The 6,000-nt window shown below is 33.5% G+C and overlaps 2 protein-coding genes across 2 annotated transcripts in view; both read left to right on the forward strand.

The window, feature by feature from the left end:
* LOC144957268 (mRNA turnover protein 4 homolog) overlaps window positions 1-6,000 on the forward strand; it is a 524,240-nt gene that overhangs the window by 63,252 nt on the left and 454,988 nt on the right. The gene's annotated exons all lie outside the window — the stretch shown is intronic.
* The window catches only part of LOC144957266 (uncharacterized), a 53,261-nt gene continuing 50,093 nt past the window's right edge, over window positions 2,833-6,000 (forward strand). Inside the window, exon 1 of the mRNA XM_078888354.1 lies at window positions 2,833-3,137. The gene's annotated coding sequence lies outside the window, so the exon portion shown is untranslated. The remainder of the gene's footprint in view (window positions 3,138-6,000) is intronic.

Below are 6,000 nucleotides of genomic sequence, written 5' to 3' on the forward strand. Positions count from 1 at the left end.
CAGTCTTTATCCTCGACTGGGGATCGAACCTCAGACCTTCTGATTAGCAAGAAAGAAAAATTAAAGAATAAAAACATCCCAAAAATCAGTCGACCTCGACTGGGGATCGAACCTCAGACCTTCTAGAAGGTTCGATCCCCAGGGAATTTTTTTCTTAATTTTTCTTTCTTAGAAGGTCTGACTCAGGTTCGATCCCCAGTCGAGGTAGATAGACTGATTTTTTGGGATGTTTTTTTTTTTTTTTCTATTTTTCTTTCTTGCTTTGTCTGGCACCTTTCATCATACACACTTGTTCAGATCCCTGTCTTATTATGCTGGTGCCTGCTCTTTTATTTCTTTAAAATAAACTTTGCAGTTGATTTAATTCCGATCCAAGGGGTAGCATGCAACGTAATGGCGACGACGACTTGAATCATAATTAAAGGTGGAAGATCAATCTTCATGCATCTCATAAATTTTCCAACCTGTTGTAGATTGTAGTTTAAATCTCAAATCACATGATAACGATGATAAATGTGATGATGATGATAATAATAATAATAATAATAATAATAATAATAATAATAATAATAATAATAATAATAATAATAATAATAATAACAATAATAATAATAATAACTCCGATAACAACTAGGATAGTAACATAATGATAACATAATGATAACATAATGATCCAGATAATACGAAGGTGATGAACAATTTTGAAGTTACTCTGGAAAAACGCGTATTGAAAATTTTGGTCAGAACACTCGTCCTTTCAATTATTGATTGATTGAAATGTCCCTCATCTTGGTAGTAATCTTTGGTTTTTTCGTTTTTGTTGTTGTTTTTTTTTTTCGATGACTACGATGTTACTTGTGTGCATCTGTATGAGTGTGTCTATGTCTATGTTGTATTGTTATAAATGTGTAACCAAATGACAAATTGCCACTTTATTTTTTAGGACAATAAAGATTTATTATTATTATTATTATTATTATTATTATTATTATTATTATTATTATTATTATTATTATTATTATTATTATTATTATTATTATTATTATTATTATTATTACTATTATTATTATTATTATTATTATTATTATTATTATTATTATTATTATTACTATTATTATTATTATTATAACTATTAAACATGGGACCTTGCGAGGGTAGAATCGCCTAACAGGCGTCATGCCTCATCCTTCATGGTAAGTGTTGCTGTTGACAAGTGGGGGGGGGCGGGGGGGGGGGAGCTCCTAGTAATGCGCTTTGAACACGTTTAGTAAATATTGCGCTATATTAATGCTCGAGTTGGTGTTGATGGTTGTTGTTGTTATTGTTGTTGTTGTTGGTGGTGGTTTTGGTGAATGTGCTGCTTTTAGTGGTGGTAGAGGAATTATGCTGGTTGTTGTTGTTGTTGTTTGTGGTGGTGGTGGTGGTGGTCGTGGTGTTGCTGGCGGTTGTGGTTCTGGCGATGGTGCTGCTCTCGGTGGTGATAGAGGAATTATGCTGGGTATTGTTGTTGTTGTTGTTGGTGGTGGTGGTGGTGGTGTTATGGTTGATGGTTGTGGTGGTGTTGTTGTTGTTGGTGGTTCTGGTGGTGATGGTGCTGCTCTCGGTGGTGGTAGAGGAGTTACGCTGGGGGGTGTAGGTCGTATCAGATAAACGAATTTGTAGTTTTGGTGGGCGGGTGTAACAATAGAGACAGACAAACAAAGAGTAATCGCAGTCTTACCATTTGGTGTCATGCAATTAGCGCGGTATACACAGTGATCAATTAATTACGACTTAATCAATTGGTAAATTAATTAGTTGAATAATTAATCAAAATTGATTAAAGAAATAGAATGCCATATCTCGTTGACCAAAGCAGAATGAGACAGAAGAGAAGAATAAAGTGAGTGAATGTAATAAAAGTGGACAACAAAAATTAATTTAAAAAAGATACAAAACAAAACACAAAACAAACAACGTTTCGGACTTTGGCCTTCCTCAGGTGACAGACAAAACACGCAGATATTGACGACACAAACACACACACACACACACACACAGAGAGAGAGAGAGAGAGAGAGAGAGAGAGAGAGAGAGAGAGAGAGAGAGAGAGAGAGAGAGATTACATTTATATTTTGAAGTCGAATTAAGAGACAATTTTGTTCAAAAACATGGAATTGTCAATGACAAAATTAATATATAATTCATTTTGACATACCCCAATAATCAAGCCCATAATTATATTGGGTTATCGGACCTGAAAATATGTGCACCTAGACTAAGGCAAAACTCACTAACTATGATTTAGGTCCATTGCATTTGTTAAATATCAACGCTGATCTCCACAATATCATTAATTCTATCATTGTTCAAGTATTCTCTTTTATCTATTTATAACTTATTTCCAAACAAAATTATGTTCAAAAAGACCATATTCTATTTCATCTCTCAACTTGAACTATAATAATAGTGTGACTTCGTTAAGAAAAAGGCCCCTAAGCGTCTGGTCGTCTGACAGGGTTGCCTCGTCCATTGATTGTCTTTTAAACTTACTTCACTTATTTTCCTATCTTATCTATACTGCCGTACTTTGGAAAACCCATATTTGAAAATTTTGACCAGAAAACTCGTCCTTCAAATATAATATATATCCTTCATAATATCCTTCATAATATATAATTGATTGAGATCACTACTTACAATCTGTTAATAACTGCAAACATTATTATGCATATCATCATCTTCTTCTCTTACCGCTCTTATACTTACCACAGAACCTTCACCCCAACGCACACCTCTTTAAAAAAATCACCTCTGATACGTAGGTAAAGCTTGCATTAAGAGTCGAAGAACAGGAAACAAGCGACAAGCAATCGCAAAGAGCTATCCCAAATCAGCCTGATATCTGACGGGTCTAGAAAAGAGAGCCGCGGAACAGAGACAGCATATCAGCTATCACAACTCGTACAGGATTTGAGAGCCCAATTTTCATTTTGCATATAGAGTCTTATCAAATCTGAACCTCGATAAGTCGAGCTAAACATCGTCTCCAAGCAGATAGCACAAGATAGAGAATGAGAATCCAAGCTTGACTAGCTGCTGCTTCCCTCGACCCTGTTTTGGAGCCTTGCTGAGAATTTTGTCTTCAGTATCATGTCGTAAGTTGAGCCTCTAACTTCTAAACTCTACTCTTAACAAAAAAAAAAAAAAAAAATATCAAAAAATCTACAATTTCAGATTAAATTTGAATTTTTAAAAAGTGTATGAGTTGATAATGATATGAAATTGAATTGAAATAATACAATGCTGTATTGTTGATGATTGTGTTGATGCGTAATGTTATTGAATGTGTGATCTTCTAAAGACGCGTTTTGCAATGTCTTCTGAATTGCCAAGATATCCCTCCTTCCAAAGAGAACACAAGGATATTGTGTGGATGTTTGTCTTCTGTGGTGATATTATATAATTCTACAATGTGTCATTCGATTCTCCTTGGATTTTTACTGCGTTTTGAATTCGTGTGTTATAAGAGATGACTCTAGTCTAGATTGTGTTTAGCCTTCATAATTTGTAACTCACTCACAATAGCCTAGAATTTCATCAAAAGTTTGGTCAGAATTAACGAGGGGGGGGGGGGGGGTGCGGTTTTTAAATTTTTAAAAAATAATTATGTCCCTTAGTTTTATGTCCAGCAGCAAACTGTCGTAGGTACTCTGATAGAAAAACGACAATACGTATTTAATATTTAGGCCAGAAAAATCTTCCTTTAACCCTCTCCTAACCAGCCATTTTCAGGATTTTCCCCAAAACATCACACCCAACTAACACAAAATAGATTTTTTTATCACTCAGACACAATAGCAGTAAACTTCTTGCGATACAGTTTCTTGAGCAAAATATGCTCAACAACACACACACTGTTCGTTTTCCTTAAATTTTATGATGTACAAAAGAAATTTGAATAAGAGAAAGGTTGGTTGTATCGTAACGAATGTGACGATTTTCATATAGTTGGTAAGGAAAGGGTTAAATAATATATTGAATGAATGAATATGGCTGCAATGTCTCTTTGGATGCTTGCCTTGAATGTATGTGTTACTTAGGGTGTATCAGTCTGTTTCTAGTATCCAGCTAGTCATTTGTTTCCATAAATCTCTGACCAGTGCAAGCGTTCTTAGCTTTTGAATAGCAAATATAATAGATCCAGTTAATGATCCTTATCTTGCTATTGTCCGTTTCATGCTACAGAAACTGGGACAACCTCTGGCTCCATGGGCCTAATCAATGGATCTGAAAACTCTCAAACCTGGGACGTTCTCGTCCTTCAAATGAATAGATAGTGTGTGCTTGGCTAAGAAGCTCACAACATTGCAATCCGGAAGTATAACGGACCAACACACAAAACTATGCGTAACTATGAACGTTTATAGTCTGGTTAATACAGTTTAGTGAGAATTTCTTAAAAACACGGATTGCAAAAATCAATAACAACGACCAGAGCGACGTCAACTTCATTCTCTCTATATCGATCGATTGAAATGAATCTCATTTTGCCAAAGATTCTCAAAACCGGAACTTGATCTCTTCACGGAAGTCCCAAGTTTCAGAGGTTTTGCCAAGAAGATGAATGTCATTTTAATCGATGGATATTTTTGAAGGACGAGTTTTCTGGCCAAAATTTTTGAGTCATGTTTTCTTTTTGGAATAATAGGGATGTATTGATTAGATCCCTAATAATAATGTTTGATGTTACTTGGAAGAACATTCAAGGAAAACAACGCAATGTCCGGATTATTTTAGCTCATTGTAAGATGGGGATTTGTAAGATGGATAGATCAGTAGGTAGAGCACTCGCTATACAATACGCAATGGGACTAAGATCGATATCGAGATTTTTATGCCCCCCCCCCCCCCCATCTTCCCTTTATTGAGTAGCTGGGTCAGTTAGATTTGGTGGAAAGCACTTTGAGATACACTAGCGTCATATCTAAAAGGTAACAAGCATTTGTTATTGCCCAATTTACGCTAAAGAAACTGGGGTAAACTCTGGCTCTATGGGTCCAATGGCTCTGAAGGACTACTACTTAAATTTAAAGCAAATTATGAGGTTCTGTCCCAAAGCTGCGTTGACGCCAAAGACACATAATTCATTGGATATTACACTAGATAACTTGGAATATAGGATATTCTTCTATTGAAGAGTACTTCCGTCGGATCTAGCTTAGACCCAGCAAACCAAATACCCTCACCACCAAGAGAGGCCTAATGGCTGTGTGAGGGAGGGGTGTGTGGAAGGGGAAAGTATCAGGCTATAAGTTTACCAAATATTTGAGTTTGTCGTCGAGTCGTTAGTCAAAAATTTTCAGTTTGAAAAAAAAAAGTAAAGGTGTGGTAGGGACTAATAGTTACGTCATAGCTTTTAAAACTGGCTCAAAATAAATGTATGCACATCTTAACCTTTTCTCCAAGAGAGCAACAGTAAAGGCGATGAAATGACTGGACAATCAGACAAACACTGCATCAATCTGGTGTAATGTGGGATGAAGCAATTTGACCAAACTCCTCAATATTTAGTGAATTATTGTATGTAATGTGATATAAAATAATATAATATAATATAAAATAATATAATATGAAATAATATAATATAATATTAATATAATATAATATAATATAAATATAATATAATATAATATAATATTAATATAATATAATATAATATGAACAATTTATATAATATATATAATATAATATAATATAATATAATATAATATATAAATATAATATAATATAATATAATATATATATAATATAATATGAATAATAATATATAATATAATATAATTATAATATAATATAATATAATATAATTAATATAATATATATATAATATAATATAATATAATAGGTTGCACTATAAAAATATAACAACATATAAAATTTAGTACATAATTTATTTTTTTTAAATCAAAAAAAAAAATCAAAAAAAAATCAAATAAACACAAAAGCCAAAAGACACAA

This window comes from Berghia stephanieae, chromosome 11, assembly GCF_034508935.2.
Source record: "Berghia stephanieae isolate SIO BIC M18660-M18661 chromosome 11, UCSD_Bste_1.3, whole genome shotgun sequence".
NCBI lineage: Eukaryota > Metazoa > Mollusca > Gastropoda > Nudibranchia > Aeolidiidae > Berghia > Berghia stephanieae.